Source organism: Bombina bombina, chromosome 8, assembly GCF_027579735.1.
Source record: "Bombina bombina isolate aBomBom1 chromosome 8, aBomBom1.pri, whole genome shotgun sequence".
Classification (NCBI taxonomy): domain Eukaryota; kingdom Metazoa; phylum Chordata; class Amphibia; order Anura; family Bombinatoridae; genus Bombina; species Bombina bombina.
In genome coordinates this window covers 7,898,363-7,917,878 of record NC_069506.1, presented here as the reverse complement: position 1 = coordinate 7,917,878, position 19,516 = coordinate 7,898,363, and positions in this window count along the sequence as shown.

Below are 19,516 nucleotides of genomic sequence, written 5' to 3'. Positions count from 1 at the left end.
CATAATGAGACTAAATAATAATCTTCATATTATATTCTAATATATGGGGGATTTGTATAACATTTGGTTGATGCACAATAATAAATAATAGCATAGAGAATTGGCTTTACGCAATCCTACCTCTATGGCCATATTATACTATTAACATAGTAACATAGTAGATGAGGTTGAAAAAAGACTGAAGTCCAAAAATCTCCAGTTAAGATTAAATAATCCCACTAAAAGGTGACCCATTTAATACTAGCAAGCATATCCATGAATTTTGTTTATAGACAGAAATTTATCCAAACAATTTTTAAATGTATCTAGAGTATTGGCATTCACTACCTCCTTTGGTAATGAGTTCCACAATTTTATTGCTCTTACAGTGAAAAAACGTTTCCGTTATATGGGCCTTGAATATATTTATATAAAGTAATCATGTCACCTTTCAAGCTCCTTTTTTCTAAAGAAAACAGACCCAGTTTGGCTAACCTCTCCTCATAGCTAAAATTCTCCTTTCCCCTTATTAGCTTTGTGGCCCTTCTCTGATCTTTTTCTAGTTCTGCAATATCTTTTTTTGCGATCGGTCCCCAGAACTGCACTCTATACTCAAGGTGAGGTCTTACCAGGGATTTATATAGTGACAGAATTATGCTTTCCTCCCTTGAATCAATGCCTCTTTCAATACATGCTAGTATCTTATTAGCTGTTGTAGCTGCTGCCCTGCATTGTGCACTCATCTTTTGCTTGTTATCTATTTCTACTCCCAAATCCCTTTTCTCCTCTGTTTGTCCCATTTAAATAATACGTTGCCTGCTTATTTTAACTTCCAAAATATAGAACCTTGCATTTTCCCGTATTAAATCTCATTTTTCATTTACTTGCCCATACTTCTAATTTTTGCAGATCACTTTGTAATGAAAATTCATCCTGCTCTGACCTAATGACCTTACTTAACTTAGTATCATCTGCAAAAATAGAGATGTTGCTATGTAATCCTTGCTCCAAGTCATTTATAAAAATATTAAAAAGAACAGGGCCCAGTACTGATCCCTGGGGGACTCCACTGATTACCTTTGTCCAATCTGAGTATGATCCATTCACTACTACTCGTTGCTCCCTATATTTTATCCAGTTATTTATCCATGAGCTAATATTTTCAGCTATTCCCAGTCCCTTAATTTTGTGCATTAATCTCTCATGTGGCACTGTATCAAACGCCTTTGCAAAATCTAAGTATATCACATCAACTGATTCTCCTTTATCTATATTTTTACTTCCTTCCTCATAGAATCTAATTAGATTAGTTTGGCATGATCTATTTCTCATAAAACCATGCTGATTTGAACTCATAATCTTGTTTACACGAATGTGCTCATCAATATAATCCCTTTTAAATATCTTCCCCACTATTGATAAAGTCAGTGTATGGATCAGCACTCCTGGGTCATCCCCTCCAGATAAAACACTGCAAAGTCCGTAGAATATAGGTGCTCAAACCTTCAGGGACCCCCCTCCAAGGTCCAAAGTATAAGTAGAACAAAAATGATAGAAGGTAGCACTCTTGTAACAGGAAACACCTTTATTGGAGCAACGTTTCGAGGCTACTTGAGAAAGAGGCAAGTAGCATCGAAACGTTGCTCCAATAAAGGTGTTTCCTGTTACAAGAGTGCTACCTTCTATCCTTTTTCTTCCCCACTATTGATGTCAGACTAACTGGTCTATAGCTTCCTGGATCATCCCTGCTTCCCTTTTCGAAGAGTGGCACCACATCATCTTTACGCCAATCCTGGGGTACCATGGATATATAATGTAATGTGTTTATACATTATATATCCTTCACTTACTGCACAAGGAGAGCATCTTTATCTTATAATGTATGATCCAATAACGAGGTATTAAAATTAGACAGAATATTATTAGCCAGTTCAAACATCAGAATTATTCTAAATTTGCGTGATCACGATCTCATATTGTTATCCACGTATATTGAGATATCACAATTTATTTTGAAATTTAACCAATTTATGTGATTTTATGTAATTTTTAGACTTTTTTTAAATAAAAAAAACATAATTTATGCTTACCTGATAAATTTATTTCTCTTGTAGTGTATTCAGTCCACGGATCATCCATTACTTATGGGATATATTCCCTTCCCAACAGGAAGTTGCAAGAGGATCACCCAAAGCAGAGCTGCTATATAGCTCCTCCCCTCACATGTCATATCCAGTCATTCGACCGAAACAAGACAAGAAAGGAGAAACCATAGGGAGCAGTGGTGACTGGAGTTTTAATTAAAATTTAGGTCTGCCTTAAAAAAGACAGGGCGGGCCGTGGACTGAATACACTACAAGAGAAATAAATTTATCAGGTAAGCATAAATTATGTTTTCTCTTGTTAAGTGTATTCAGTCCACAGATCATCCATTACTTATGGGATACCAATACCAAAGCTAAAGTACACGGATGATGGGAGGGACAAGGCAGGAACTTAAACGGAAGGAACCACTGCCTGTAGAACCTTTCTCCCAAAAACAGCCTCCGAAGAAGCAAAAGTGTCAAATTTTGAAAATTTTGAAAAAGTGTGAAGCAAAGACCAAGTTGCATCCTTGCAAATCTGTTCAACAGAGGCCTCATTCTTAAAGGCCCAGGTGGAAGCCACAGCTCTAGTGGAATGAGCTGTAATTCTTTCAGGGGGCTGCTGTCCAGCAGTCTCATAGGCTAAACGTATTATGCTACGAAGCCAAAAGGAGAGAGAGGTTGCCGAAGCTTTTTGACCTCTCCTCTGTCCAGAGTACACGACAAACAGGGAAGAAGTTTGACGAAAATCTTTAGTTGCCTGTAAATAGAACTTCAGGGCACGGACTACGTCCAGATTATGCAAAAGTCGTTCCTTCTTTGAAGAAGGATTAGGACATAATGATGGAACAACAATCTCCTGATTGATATTCCTGTTAGAAACTACCTTAGGTAAAAACCCAGGTTTAGTACGCAGAACTACCTTGTCTGAATGGAAAATCAGATAAGGAGAATCACAATGTAAGGCAGATAACTCAGAGACTCTTCGAGCCGAGGAAATAGCCATCAAAAACAGAACTTTCCAAGATAAAAGCTTAATATCAATGGAATGAAGGGGTTCAAACGGAACCCCTTGAAGAACTTTAAGAACCAAGTTTAAGCTCCACGGAGGAGCAACAGTCTTAAACACAGGCTTAATCCTAGCCAAAGCCTGACAAAAAGCCTGGACGTCTGGAACTTCTGCCAGACGTTTGTGTAAGAGAATAGACAGAGCAGAAATCTGTCCCTTTAACGAACTAGCAGATAAGCCCTTTTCTAAACCCTCTTGTAGAAAGGACAATATCCTAGGAATCCTAACCTTACTCCATGAGTAACTCTTGGATTCGCACCAATATAAATATTTACGCCATATCTTATGGTAAATTTTTCTGGTAACAGGCTTCCGTGCCTGTATTAAGGTATCAATAACTGACTCCGAGAAGCCACGCTTTGATAGGATCAAGCGTTCAATCTCCATGCAGTCAGCCTCAGAGAAATTAGATTTGGATGGTTGAAAGGACCTTGTATTAGAAGGTCCTGCCTCAGAGGCAGAGACCATGGTGGACAGGACGACATGCCCACTAGGTCTGCATACCAGGTCCTGCGTGGCCACGCAGGTGCTATCAGAATCACCGATGCTCTCTCCTGTTTGATCTTGGCAATCAGTCGAGGTAGCAGCGGAAATGGTGGAAACACATAAGCCATGTTGAAAACCCAAGGGGCTGCCAGAGCATCTATCAGCGCTGCTCCCGGGTCCCTGGACCTGGATCCGTAACAAGGAAGCTTGGCGTTCTGGCGAGACGCCATGAGATCCAGTTCTGGTTTGCCCCAACGATGAATCAGTTGAGCGAAGACCTCCGGATGAAGTTCCCACTCCCCCGGATGAAAAGTCTGGCGACTTAGAAAGTCCGCCTCCCAGTTCTCCATGCCTGGGATGTAGATCGCTGACAGGTGGCAAGAGTGAGACTCTGCCCAGCGAATTATCTTTGAGACTTCTAACATCGCTAGGGAACTCCTGGTTCCCCCTTGATGGTTGATGTAAGCCACAGTCGTGATGTTGTCCGACTGAAATCTGATGAACCTCAGTGTTGCTAACTGAGGCCAAGCTAGAAGAGCATTGAATATTGCTCTCAACTCCAGAATATTTATTGGGAGGAGTTTCTCCTCCTGAGTCCATAATCCCTGAGCCTTCAGGGAGTTCCAGACTGCGCCCCAACCTAGAAGGCTGGCATCTGTTGTTACAATCGTCCAATCTGGCCTGCGAAAGGTCATCCCCTTGGACAGATGGACCCGAGAAAGCCACCAGAGAAGAGAATCTCTGGTCTCTTGATCCAGATTTAGTAGAGGGGACAAATCTGAGTAATCCCCAATCCACTGACTTAGCATGCATAATTGCAGTGGTCTGAGATGCAGGCGCGCAAATGGTACTATGTCCATTGCCGCTACCATTAAGCCGATTACTTCCATGCACTGAGCTACTGACGGGCGTGGAATGGAATGAAGGACACGGCAAGCATTCAGAAGCTTTGATAACCTGGACTCCGTCAGGTAAATCTTCATCTCTATAGAATCTATAAGAGTTCCTAGGAAGGGAACTCTTGTGAGTGGTAATAGAGAACTCTTTTCCACGTTCACCTTCCACCCATGCAACCTCAGAAATGCCAGAACTATCTCTGTATGAGACTTGGCAATTTGAAAACTTGACGCTTGTATCAGAATGTCGTCTAGGTACGGAGCCACCGCTATGCCTCGCGGTCTTAGCACTGCCAGAAGTGAGCCCAGAACCTTTGTAAAAATTCTCGGGGCCGTAGCTAACCTGAAGGGAAGAGCTACAAACTGGTAATGCCTGTCTAGAAAGGCAAATCTTAGGTACCGATAATGATCTTTGTGAATCGGTATATGAAGGTAGGCATCCTTTAAGTCTACTGTGGTCATGTATTGACCCTCTTGGATCATGGGTAGGATGGTTCGAATAGTTTCCATTTTGAATGATGGAACTCTTAGGAATTTGTTTAAGATTTTTAGGTCCAAGATTGGTCTGAAGGTTCCCTCTTTCTTGGGAACCACAAACAGATTTGAGTAAAAACCTTGCCCTTGTTCCGTCCGCGGAACTGGGTGGATCACCCCCATTACTAAGAGGTCTTGTACACAGCGTAGAAATGCCTCTTTCTTTATTTGGTTTGCTGATAACCTTGAAAGATGAAATCTCCCTTGTGGAGGAGAAGCTTTGAAGTCCAGAAGATATCCCTGAGATATGATCTCCAACGCCCAGGGATCCTGGACATCTCTTGCCCAAGCCTGGGCGAAGAGAGAAAGTCTGCCCCCCACTAGATCCGTTTCCAGATAGGGGGCCCTCTCTTCATGCTGTCTTAGGGGCAGAAGTAGGTTTTCTGGCCTGCTTGCCCTTGTTCCAGGACTGGTTAGCTTTCCAGCCCTGTCTGTAACGAGCAACAGTTCCTTCCTGTTTTGGAGCGGAGGAAGTTGATGCTGCTCCTGCCTTGAAGTTACGAAAGGCACGAAAATTAGACTGTTTGGCCTTTGATTTGGCCCTGTCCTGAGGAAGAGTATGACCCTTACCTCCAGTAATGTCAGCAATAATTTCTTTTAAGCCGGGCCCGAATAAGGTCTGCCCTTTGAAAGGAATATTAAGCAATTTAGATTTAGAAGTCACGTCAGCTGACCAGGATTTAAGCCATAGCGCTCTGCGCGCCTGGATGGCGAATCCGGAGTTCTTAGCCGTTAGTTTTGTTAAATGTACAACGGCATCAGAAACAAATGCATTAGCTAGCTTAAGTGCTTTAAGCTTGTCCATAATCTCATCCAATGGAGCTGTGCGAATGGCCTCTTCCAGAGACTCAAACCAGAATGCCGCAGCAGCAGTGACAGGCGCAATGCATGCAAGGGGCTGTAAGATAAAACCTTGTTGAACAAACATTTTCTTAAGGTAACCTTCTAATTTTTTATCTATTGGATCCGAAAAAGCACAACTATCCTCCACCTGGATATGCAACATGGGAATGTCCACAGCACAATTTGCTTAAAAAAGTATCTTTATTGACAAAAGATAGAGCGACGTTTCGTGACTACTGTCACTTAATCATGCTATACATACAATACTCAGAGGTGGTTCTTTTAAACAGTTATCTTGGCGCCAATACATTTTACTCTTGAGCGCCACCTGCTGCACAAAATATCTTACTCTTCAAACTTTCAAAATTTATACAATTTGCAACAAGATACTTTTTGTTCGAGATACATAGTTTAAACATTTTTACAGCAGACATACTATCCTACAACATTTAAAGCAGTTATAACTAACCCTGATAGCAGTACTACATATCTACATACCATTATAAATCAAATTTAATTAAACCTATTCTTCACCAAAAGACTGACCAATCAAAGTCCCTATTCATACCATGTGGTACTAATGATCCCAATCTATGAATCCAATGCATTTCTTTTTGTTTCAATATTTTCTCACGGTCACCACCCATTCTCTGCGGACCCACATAGTCTATAACCTGCCATCGGAGCTGACTGATACTGTGTCCTTTCTCTAGGAAATGATTGGATACAGGTGCCTCCCTGTTCCCACATCTAATATTGGAGCGGTGCTGGCTAAGCCTATCTTTCACTTTTCTTACCGTCTCTCCAATATAGATGAGGGAACACGGACACTTGATTAAATAAATTGCATATGTGGTGTCACAAGTAAAGAAATTCCTAATAGTGTACCTTTTACCACTTCTAGGGTGAACAAACTCTTTGTCCCTTATTACTGAATTACAACTAATGCATCCTAAACAAGGATAACATCCTATATTCTTCTTAGTTAAATGACTCTGCTGTAACTGCTTAGCTGGTCCTATGTCAGACTTCACAAAGTAGTCCCTCAAATTCTTTACCCTTTTATAGGCCATAATTGGTCTCTCTTTAAATTCAACAATGTCATTATTACACCTCTGTAAAATAGGCCAATGTTTATTAATGATTTTAGCTATTTGCCTCCCATGGGCACTAAACTGTGATGTAAAAATCATTCTCTTGTTCTTCTCCTTATGATCTTTATTAGTGGTAAGGTTATTGCTGCATTTATCTAATACATGTTGGGGGTAACCTCTATTGCGGAATTTTTCTTGCATTTCTTTAATCCTTTTATTTAGATTATCTGTCTCTGACACGATACGATGGACTCTCATCAACTGACTCTTAGGTAAGGATTCTACCAAATGACGTGGATGGAAACTATTGAATTCTAGCAATGTATTCCTATCTGTTTCTTTTGAATATAAATCAAATTCCAATTTAGGACCTTTCTTATACACTCTAGTGTCCAAAAACATGATACTCTCCTCACTGTAATTTAGTGTAAATTCCAAATTTCTCACAGAAGAATTAAGGTCTGTTACAAATTGAACCAGGGAGTCCACGGGGCCCCACCATACGCCAAATATATCATCTATGAAGCGCCACCAGGCTCCTCCATAGTCTTTAAACCATTTATTTTCATAAACTATATTCTCTTCAATCATGCTCATAAATAAATTGGCGTATGATGGGGCCACTTTGGACCCCATGGCAGTACCTCTTATCTGTATGTACCAATCATCCTGAAACATAAAGTAATTCCAGTACAGAATCAAGCCCAATAATTCTTCTATGAAAACATTTTGTTGTGGGGTATAACCCCCATTTACATGTAAAATTTTCTTAATAACCCCCATACCTGTCTCATGCTTTATGCAGGTATAGAGGCTTTTAACGTCTAATGTATACAATACAAAGCGGTCGCTAGGTAAATGCAATTCTCTCACCTTTTGCAAAAAATCACCTGTGTCTTTGATGTATGAACTACATTTTACGACCTCAGGCTGCAACAATTTGTCAATAAAAATAGATACATTAGAAAAGACAGAATCTATACTGGAAATAATTGGCCTGCCTGGAGGAGCAGCAAGGTTTTTGTGAATCTTTGGTATAGTATAAAAAACCGGTGTTCTTGGTGACTTATTATATAAAAAATCTCTCAATTTTAAGTCAATCACCCCAACCTTTACTGCCCTCTCCAGGCAGGCCAATAATTCTTTTTGTATCCTGTGAACAGGATTTTGTGACAATTTCTTATATGTTTCAGGGTCATCCAGTTGTTGTCTGATTTCCCCAATGTAGTACTGTCTATCGATAACCACAGATGCACCTCCCTTATCGGCTCCCTTCAGGATAACATTTTTCAATTTACCCTGAAAAGACTGTAATGCTTTCTTTTCAACATTATTTACATTACTTTTTACCTTCTTACCATCTCTAAGGACCTGGTGTTGTAATTTATTTACGTCTAAATTCACAAGTTGTATAAACGTATTTATGCTATCGTTATGGATTAATGGTGTATAATTACTCTTTTTCCATAGACCCAACTTTTTAAGAGTCCAGTTCCCAGAATCTTTATCGGGGGTATTATGCTTTGCACTCACATCACCAAATTGTACTCTCAATTTAATGTTCCTGTAGAACCTATTCAGATCTTTATTTATTTCAAAAAAGTCAGTCTGTTTGCTTGGGCAAAACGAAAGTCCTCTATTGAGGAGTGCTAGCTCACCATCATCCAGTGTGACTCCAGATATGTTCACTACTGTCGATTCCTCTGATGTCCTCCGCCCCTCCGGTTGGATTTCCTGACCGGTGCCTTTCTTGCGGTGCTTTCTACCCGCTCTCCGCTTGTATCGCTTTCGCTCAGACTCGTGGAACTTGACGTCACATCCGTCGAGTCGCCTTCCGTATCACGTGCGGCTTTCTTGTGTTGCTGATTGGTCGTACGTCTACCTCTGGTTTGTTTACCCCGGTTGCCATGGGGACCCTGTCGCCATCTGTAGACCCAGCCTTGTAAGTAATCTTGTTCATCCCGAACAAATTTCGTCCGCTTTCTTTCTTTTAGCTCTTTTTGTAGGCGATCCATTCTTTCATCTGTCTGTGTTATTAGATTTTTAAGATCCTCCTCAGAGATTTGACCGGAAAGTTCCTCTTTGACGGTAGCCAGTTCCATTTCTTGTTTAGCCATTTCCTTGGTAAGGGATTCCACTGTATGTACAATTAGATCAAATGAGCACTTGTTGATAATTGCCTCAAACTTGTCACAGTATTCTTTGTTATTTTTCAACAAAGTAGGGCAAGTGCTCATTCGTAACCCCCTCGGGATCCTCTTAACACGATAGTATTCTGCAAGGGTTGTTATATGCAGGTCCCAGGCTGTATTCCTGTATCGCAACTTTTCATATTGCTTGGTAAGTTCATCAACTGGATAGTGGTATGTTTAGCTAAAGTAGAAACTGCTCCCTCCACCTTAGGGACCGTCTGCCATAAGTCTCGTGTGGTGGCGTCTATTGGAAACATTTTCCTAAATATCGGAGGAGGGGAAAAGGGCACACCAGGTCTATCCCACTCCTTGCTAATAATCTCTGTAAGCCTTTTAGGTATAGGAAAAACGTCAGTACACACCGGTACCGCATAGTATCTATCCAGCCTACATAATTTCTCTGGAATTGCAACCGTGTTACAATCATTCAGAGCCGCTAATACCTCCCCTAGCAATACACAGAGGTTCTCAAGCTTAAATTTAAAATTAGAAATCTCTGAATCCGGTCTCCCTGGATCAGATCCGTCACCCACAGAATGAAGCTCTCCGTCCTGCAAATTGTGATGCAGTATCGGACATGGCTCTCACATCATCAGCGCGCTCTGTCCTTAACCCAGAGCTATCGCGCTTGCCTCTTAATTCTGGCAATTTAGATAATACCTCTGTCATAACAGTAGCCATGTCTTGCAAAGTGATTTGTATGGGCCTCTCTGATGTACTTGGCGCCACAATATCACGCGCCTCCTGAGCGGGAGGCGAAGGTACTGACACGTGAGGAGAGTTAGTCGGCATAACTTCCCCCTCGTTGTCTGGTGATAATTTCTTTACAGATAAAGACTGACTTTTATTCAAAGTGACATCAATACACTTAGTACACATATTTCTATGGGGCTCCACATTGGCCTTCAAACATAGTGAATAAACAGATTCATCTGTGTCAGACATGTTTAAACAGACTAGCAATGAGACTAGCAAGCTTGGAAAATACTTTCAAATAATTTTACAAGCAATATAAAAAACGCTACTGCGCCTTTAAGAAGCACAAAAAAACCGTCACAGTTGAAATAACAATGAACCAAATCAGTTATAGCAACCAAATTTTCACAGTAAATGTATTAAGATAGCAAAGTATTGCACCCACTAGCAAATGGATGATTAACCCCTTAATACCCAAAACGGATAATCAATTTAACAATTAACTTTTTTATCACAGTCAAACACACTGTCACAGGTCTGCTGTGACTGATTACCTCCCTCAAAATGAATTTTGAAGACCCCTGAGCTCTCTAGAGACGTCCTGGATCAAGGAGGAAGAAGCAGGAAGACTGTGACTGAATTTTTACTGCACAAAAAAGCGCTAAAATAGGCCCCTCCCACTCATATTACAACAGTGGGAAACCTCAGTTAACCGTTTCTATGCAGAAATATACGTCAGCCATGTGGAAAAAATCATGCCCCAAAAGATTTATCACCAAAGTACCTCACAAAAACGAATAACATGCCAGTAAGCGTTTAAAAACATACATTTTAAAAGTTATGTAGTGTTATTGATAAGCCTGCTACCAGTCGCTTCTACTGCAGTTAAGGCTCATACATTACTTCAGTATTAACAGTATTTTCTTAATCAAATTCCATTCCTTAGAAAATTACTTACTGCACATACATTCATCAGCCTGATACCAGTCGCTACTGCATTTAAGGCTGTACTTACATCACATCGGTATCAGCAGTATTTTCTTAGTCAATTCCATTCCTTAGAAAAATATTTTACTGCACATACCTCATCTGCAGGGGACCCCGCATGCTATTCCCTTTCTGAAGTTACCCCACTCCTCAGAATGTGCGAGAACAGCCAGTGGATCTTAGTTACTTCTGCTAAGATCATAGAAAACGCAGGCAGATTCTTCTTCTAAATACTGCCTGAGAGAAAAACAGCACACTCCGGTGCCATTTAAAATAACAAACTTTTGATTGAAGAAATAATTAAGTATAAAAACTCCACACTCCTCTCACACCTTCCTACTATGTTGAGAGTTGCAAGAGAATGACTGGATATGACATGTGAGGGGAGGAGCTATATAGCAGCTCTGCTTTGGGTGATCCTCTTGCAACTTCCTGTTGGGAAGGGAATATATCCCATAAGTAATGGATGATCCATGGACTGAATACACTTAACAAGAGAAATTAAGTTTTAGCATTTTTTTTTTGCTCATGGTTTACAAGTTTAACAGCCTAAACTAACAATAAACTATAACAATAGCAATTAAAAGTTTGTTTTTTTTTGTAGGGAATTGCCTTAAACAGATTTAGCTCTTTTTCACAAAAAACAAGACAAAACACTACACCACTAACCCCCCACCCTCCCAAAAAAAGGCTACCTATAAAAACTACTCTAAAAATTGCCCTAAAAAGGTAATTTTGCTGGGTGTTGCCCTTAGAAGGGCGTTTAGCTCTTTTGCTAATCCCAGTGAAGGTCTTCTATTTTATTCCATCTTCTTATCTACGGAACTTCCGTTGCCGCACACTAAATTTTTAATGCCCTTTATATAGGGGTACCCTTGCATTCTTATTGACTGATTTTCATTTTCAAATACAGTCAATTTGAATTTGAATATCAGCCAAAAGTTTGAGCGGTAAATGCGATTGCATTTGAGCGATCACATTTACTTTTCACTTGTAAAACGAGCTGACATTTCCACTCAACGCCGCCCATAGAAAATATGGGAAACATAAATTACTGCGAGTTTACGCAAATTAATTTGTGGTAATTTAAACAGCCTGGCACTTGAAATATGGATTTGAGCATAAAGAACACCACAATCTCACAATCGTGTTCACTCTCCTCACGCCAACGATAACGTTCCACTTGTAATCTGGCCATAGTCAGTGTTGCAATTGTGGGACACGCCCATTCTGCTGCAGCTGATTTGCGCATACATATGTACATATGTCTGCTTCTGATTGGCTCACCAGCTATAACCCCTTACTGGAGTGGCACAGGAACACTGTGACTATTTTACCCATTCATAGAAGTTAAACACATTGTGAAATAAAGAAGTATATTTAAATATTAAATGCTCTTTAATGCAAACGTAATTCAGCACAGATCTAAATGAAACCACCTCTGAGGAACTGACAAAAGAAAAATTACCCAGTTATGCTTGACGTTGTCACCTCACAAACTTTAAAAGATTGGAAAGAAGCCAAGAATCAGGATGGCAGGAACTCTCTGACCCTTGTAAATGAATGTTTTTAGTATAAGGTGTTTTAGGGGATAATGAGCTGGAATTAGCAAAATTATCTGAAAGAAAAACATTTCATCGTAAACGCTTATATTTAAATGCAGCTGGTTTTCAAATGTTTTTTAAATTAACAACCATGTTGAAACTCAGTTGTTTTTATTGCTGGTATTCTCAAATCTGTGCTGATTAATTGCAAACTGATGGAATTTTATATTGCCCAATTTACATGTTTTATTTTGCAAACAAAATCTGACAAAAAAACAAGTTGCTATGGACTTTCATGTTAAAGCTAAAAGTGACCCGAAATAACTTTTCACTATCAAGCTCGGATTTTAATTAAAGGGACATTTCAGTCAAAATTTAAATGCACATAGATGAATTACATCTTTGGATAGAAACATATTTACAATATACATATATTGGCAAAAATGCTTCTAGTAAAGGTTATCACTGTTTTAGTGTAAACATTTTTCCCTGCACCTGCATGTGAAGCATAGCTAGATATTCTCTGTGCACCAGCATTTTAAATACTGCAGCTGCTCAGAGATCCAGTAGGGCTTGTACCAGATTTTGGGACAGATATATAAAAGGGTTAGGCTTGTGATGTCTGCAGTGCAATCTTCCTTATCTTATCACTTTTGCTGCGCCCAGTTTAGGAAACATATGTATTAAGGTTAGGCTTGTGATCTGAGTCAACCTTGTTACTTTCACCTCCAAAATAAAAGAGCTCACAATAGTGTAGCAGATTTCAGACAATGTGGTAGGCGCACAAACTGGTTATACTCACAAGATTGCAGTTAAAATAAGCCTTTTATTAAAATCATCACAAAGGTGTCTTCAGGTGCAGCCTCAGATGTTATTTAAAATACAGCTCAACGCGTTTCAGGTAAAAAAAAAACTTGTGTTCCAGAAATTGTTTTAACTTTATGCTCTTGATAAAGGCTTCTTTTAGCCGAAACGCGTTGAGCTATATTTTAAATAAAACCTGAAGCTGCACCTGAAGGCACCTTTGTGAGGATTTTAATAGAAGGCTTATTTTAACTGCAATCTCGTGAGTATAACCAGTTTGTGCGCCTACCACATTGTCTGAAATCTGCTACACTATTGTGAGCTCTTTTATTTTGGAGGTGAAAGTAACAAGGTTGACTCAGAGGACGTGAGCAGCTTGGTTCCCTGGAGGTTTGGGAGAACCGGGGCTGGCAGCGAGCACCTGAAGGGAAGTGCTAACAATGCTTCATACTTTATCCTTTCTAATTAGGCTTGTGATGTCTGCAGTGTGCACTTCCTTATTTTATCACTTCTGCTGTAACCAGTTTGGGCCAGATAGGTAGCAGGGTTAGGCTTGTGATGTCTACAGTGTGCACTTCCTTATCTTATCAATTCTGCTGCGGTCAGTGTGAGACAGATATGTTGCAGGGTTAGGCTTGTGATGTCTGCAGTGTGCACTTCCTTATTTTATCACTTCTGCTGCGGCCAGTTTAGGACAGATATGTATCAGGATTAGGCTTGTGATGTCTGCAGTGTGCACTTCCTTATCTTATTACTTCTGCTGTGGCCAGTTTAGGACAGATATGTATCAGGGTTAGGCTTGTGATGTCTGCAGTGTGAACTTCCTTATCTTATCACTTCTGCTGCAACCAGTGTGGGACAGATATGTATCAGGGTTAGGCTTGTGATATCTGCAGTGTGCACTTCCATTTCTCAGTATTTAAAAATTCATAATTTCCAGAGTTGAATTACAAAAAAACTAGGCAAGAATAATAATCAGAGTATATTACAAGGAAAATCTTAACGTGTTTATTGTCCATCTGATTGGCTATTTAGTATCTGGTCTTCTAAGCTAAGGAGCCGGTCCATATTTGGTTCAGACCATGGATAGCACTTGCTGATTGGTGGTTCCATTTAGCCACCAATCAGCAAGCACAACCAAGGTCCTTAGCTTAGATTCCTGCTTTTTCAAGTAAAGATACCAAGAGAACAAAGAAAAACTGATGATAGGAGTAAATTAGATAGTTGCTTAAATGTGCTGCTTTATCTGAATCATGAAAGAAACAATGTGGGTTCAGTGTCCCTTTAAAGCACTTTTCTGTGTGACTCAGACAGAGCAGACAATTGTAAAAAGTTTCCAATTTACTTCTATTATCAAATTTGCTTTGTTCCCTTGTTATTCTTTGTTGAAGAGACACCTAGGTTGGTTTCTAGAGCACTACATGACAGTTAATAGTGCTGCCCTCTAGTGCTCTTGCAAAACTGCTGCCATATTGTTGTCCAGACACGTGCACGCTCCTGTGCTTACGTCCAAGCTTTTCAACAAAAGATACCAAGACAACAAAGAAAATTGGATAATAGAAGTAAATGAGAAAGTTGTTTAAAATTGTATCTGAATCAGGAAAGAACAAGGTTGTGTTTCATATCAATGAATATTGCAGAAATGTTACTGAAATTGCGATGTTTTAGAACATTCTCTTAAAATAAGGGCCCTATCGAATAAAATAAAAGTATGAAAAAGAAATCATTTGATAATTAAAGCTCTAGATGATGGCGCTAAACGCACTGCGCGGGTCTATAAGTTGTATCTATGGCCGTGTAGCGCAAGCTAATTAGCCCTCACTGTACTTACATTTAGATGATGGCGCTAAACGCACTGCGCGGGTCTATAAGTTGTATCTATGACCGTGTAGCGCAAGCTAATTAGCCCTCACTGTACTTACATTTAGATGATGCCGCTAAACGCACTGCGCGGGTCTATAAGTTGTATCTATGGCCGTGTAGCGCAAGCTAATTAACCCTCACTGTACTTACATTTATATGATGCAGCTAAACGCACTGCGCGGGTCTATAAGTTGTATCTATGACCGTGTAGCGCAAGCTAATTAGCCCTCACTGTACTTACATTTAGATGATGCAGCTAAACGCACTGCGCGGGTCTATAAGTTGTATCTATGTCCGTGTAGCGCAAGCTAATTAGCCCTCACTGTACTTACATTTAGATGATGGCGCTAAACGCACTGCGCGGGTCTATAAGTTGTATCTATGGCCGTGTAGCGCAAGCTAATTAGCCCTCACTGTACTTACATCTAGATGATGGCGCTAAACGCACTGCGCGGGTCTATAAGTTGTATCTATGGCCGTGTAGCGCAAGCTAATTAGCCCTCACTGAACTTACATCTAGATGATGGCGCTAAACGCACTGCGCGGGTCTATAAGTTGTATCTATGGCCGTGTAGCACAAGCTAATTAGCCCTCACTGTACTTACATTTAGATGATGGCGCTAAACGCACTGCGCGGGTCTATAAGTTGTATCTATGGCCGTGTAGCGCAAGCTAATTAGCCCTCACTGTACTTACATTTATATGATGCAGCTAAACGCACTGCGCGGGTCTATAAGTTGTATCTATGGCCGTGTAGCGCAAGCTAATTAGCCCTCACTGTACTTACATTTATATGATGCAGCTAAACGCACTGCGCGGGTCTATAAGTTGTATCTATGACCGTGTAGCGCAAGCTAATTAGCCCTCACTGTACTTACATTTATATGATGCAGCTAAACGCACTGCGCGGGTCTATAAGTTGTATCTATGTCCGTGTAGCGCAAGCTAATTAGCCCTCACTGTACTTACATTTATATGATGCAGCTAAACGCACTGCGCGGGTCTATAAGTTGTATCTATGAACGTGTAGCGCAAGCTAATTAGCCCTCACTGTACTTACATTTAGATGATGCAGCTAAACGCACTGCGCGGGTCTATAAGTTGTATCTATGTCCGTGTAGCGCAAGCTAATTAGCCCTCACTGTACTTACATTTAGATGATGGCGCTAAACGCACTGCGCGGGTCTATAAGTTGTATCTATGACCGTGTAGCGCAAGCTAATTAGCCCTCACTGTACTTACATTTAGATGATGGCGCTAAACGCACTGCGCGGGTCTATAAGTTGTATCTATGGCCGTGTAGCACAAGTTAATTAGCCCTCACTGTACTTACATTTAGATGATGCAGCTAAACGCACTGCGCGGGTCTATAAGTTGTATCTATGGCCGTGTAGCACAAGTTAATTAGCCCTCACTGTACTTACATTTATATGATGGCGCTAAACGCACTGCGCGGGTCTATAAGTTGTATCTATGGCCGTGTAACGCAAGCTAATTAGCCCTTCACTGTACTTACATTTAGATGATGCAGCTAAACGCACTGCGCGGGTCTATAAGTTGTATCTATGGCCGTGTAGCGCAAGCTAATTAGCCCTCACTGTACTTACATTTAGATGATGGCGCTAAACGCACTGCGCGGGTCTATAAGTTGTATCTATGGCCGTGTAACGCAAGCTAATTAGCCCTCACTGTACTTACATTTATATGATGCAGCTAAACGCACTGCGCGGGTCTATAAGTTGTATCTATGTCCGTGTAGCGCAAGCTAATTAGCCCTCACTGTACTTACATTTATATGATGCAGCTAAACGCACTGCGCGGGTCTATAAGTTGTATCTATGTCCGTGTAACGCAAGCTAATTAGCCCTCACTGTACTTACATTTATATGATGCAGCTAAACGCACTGCGCGGGTCTATAAGTTGTATCTATGGCCGTATAGCGCAAGCTAATTAACCCTTCACTGTACTTACATTTAGATGATGGGGCTAAATGCACTGCGCGGGTCTATAAGTTGTATCTATGGCCGTGTAGCGCAAGCTAATTATCCCTCACTGTACTTACATTTAGATGATGGCGCTAAACGCACTGCGCGGGTCTATAAGTTGTATCTATGGCCGTGTAGCGCAAGCTAATTATCCCTCACTGTACTTACATTTATATGATGCAGCTAAACGCACTGCGCGGGTCTATAAGTTGTATCTATGGCCGTGTAGCGCAAGCTAATTAGCCCTCACTGTACTTACATTTAGATGATGGCGCTAAACGCACTGCGCGGGTCTATAAGTTGTATCTATGGCCGTGTAACGCAAGCTAATTAGCCCTCACTGTACTTACATTTATATGATGCAGCTAAACGCACTGCGCGGGTCTATAAGTTGTATCTATGACCGTGTAGCGCAAGCTAATTAGCCCTCACTGTACTTACATTTATATGATGCAGCTAAACGCACTGCGCGGGTCTATAAGTTGTATCTATGGCCGTGTAGCGCAAGCTAATTAGCCCTCACTGTACTTACATTTAGATGATGGCGCTAAACGCACTGCGCGGGTCTATAAGTTGTATCTATGACCGTGTAGCGCAAGCTAATTAGCCCTCACTGTACTTACATTTAGATGATGCAGCTAAACGCACTGCGCGGGTCTATAAGTTGTATCTATGGCCGTGTAACGCAAGCTAATTAGCCCTTCACTGTACTTACATTTATATGATGCAGCTAAACGCACTGCGCGGGTCTATAAGTTGTATCTATGGCCGTGTAGCGCAAGCTAATTAGCCCTCACTGTACTTACATTTAGATGATGGCGCTAAACGCACTGCGCAGGTCTATAAGTTGTATCTATGGCCGTGTAACGCAAGCTAATTAGCCCTCACTGTACTTACATTTATATGATGCAGCTAAACGCACTGCGCGGGTCTATAAGTTGTATCTATGTCCGTGTAACGCAAGCTAATTAGCCCTCACTGTACTTACATTTATATGATGCAGCTAAACGCACTGCGCGGGTCTATAAGTTGTATCTATGGCCGTATAGCGCAAGCTAATTAACCCTTCACTGTACTTACATTTAGATGATGGGGCTAAATGCACTGCGCGGGTCTATAAGTTGTATCTATGTCCGTGTAGCGCAAGCTAATTATCCCTCACTGTACTTACATTTAGATGATGGCGCTAAACGCACTGCGCGGGTCTATAAGTTGTATCTATGGCCGTGTAGCGCAAGCTAATTATCCCTCACTGTACTTACATTTATATGATGCAGCTAAACGCACTGCGCGGGTCTATAAGTTGTATCTATGACCGTGTAGCGCAAGCTAATTATCCCTCACTGTACTTACATTTAGATGATGGCGCTAAACGCACTGCGCGGGTCTATAAGTTGTATCTATGACCGTGTAGCGCAAGCTAATTAGCCCTCACTGTACTTACATTTAGATGATGCAGCTAAACGCACTGCGCGGGTCTATAAGTTGTATCTATGGCCGTGTAGCGCAAGCTAATTAGCCCTCACTGTACTTACATTTATATGATGCAGCTAAACGCACTGCGCGGGTCTATAAGTTGTATCTATGGCCGTGTAGCGCAAGTTAATTAGCCCTCACTGTACTTACATTTATATGATGCAGCTAAACGCACTGCGCGGGTCTATAAGTTGTATCTATGGCCGTGTAGCGCAAGTTAATTAGCCCTCACTGTACTTACATTTATATGATGCAGCTAAACGCACTGCGCGGGTCTATAAGTTGTATCTATGGCCGTGTAGCGCAAGTTAATTAGCCCTCACTGTACTTACATTTAGATGATGCAGCTAAACGCACTGCGCGGGTCTATAAGTTGTATCTATGGCCGTGTAGCGCAAGCTAATTATCCCTCACTGTACTTACATTTAGATGATGGCGCTAAACGCACTGCGCGGGTCTATAAGTTGTATCTATGGCCGTGTAGCGCAAGCTAATTATCCCTCACTGTACTTACATTTAGATGATGGCGCTAAACGCACTGCGCGGGTCTATAAGTTGTATCTATGACCGTGTAGCGCAAGCTAATTAGCCCTCACTGTACTTACATTTATATGATGCAGCTAAACGCACTGCGCGGGTCTATAAGTTGTATCTATGACCGTGTAGCGCAAGCTAATTAGCCCTCACTGTACTTACATTTAGATGATGCAGCTAAACGCACTGCGCGGGTCTATAAGTTGTATCTATGGCCGTGTAGCGCAAGTTAATTAGCCCTCACTGTACTTACATCTAGATGATGGCGCTAAACGCACTGCGCGGGTCTATAAGTTGTATCTATGGCCGTGTAGCACAAGCTAATTAGCCCTCACTGTACTTACATTTAGATGATGCAGCTAAACGCACTGCGCGGGTCTATAAGTTGTATCTATGGCCGTGTAGCGCAAGCTAATTAGCCCTCACTGTACTTACATCTAGATGATGCA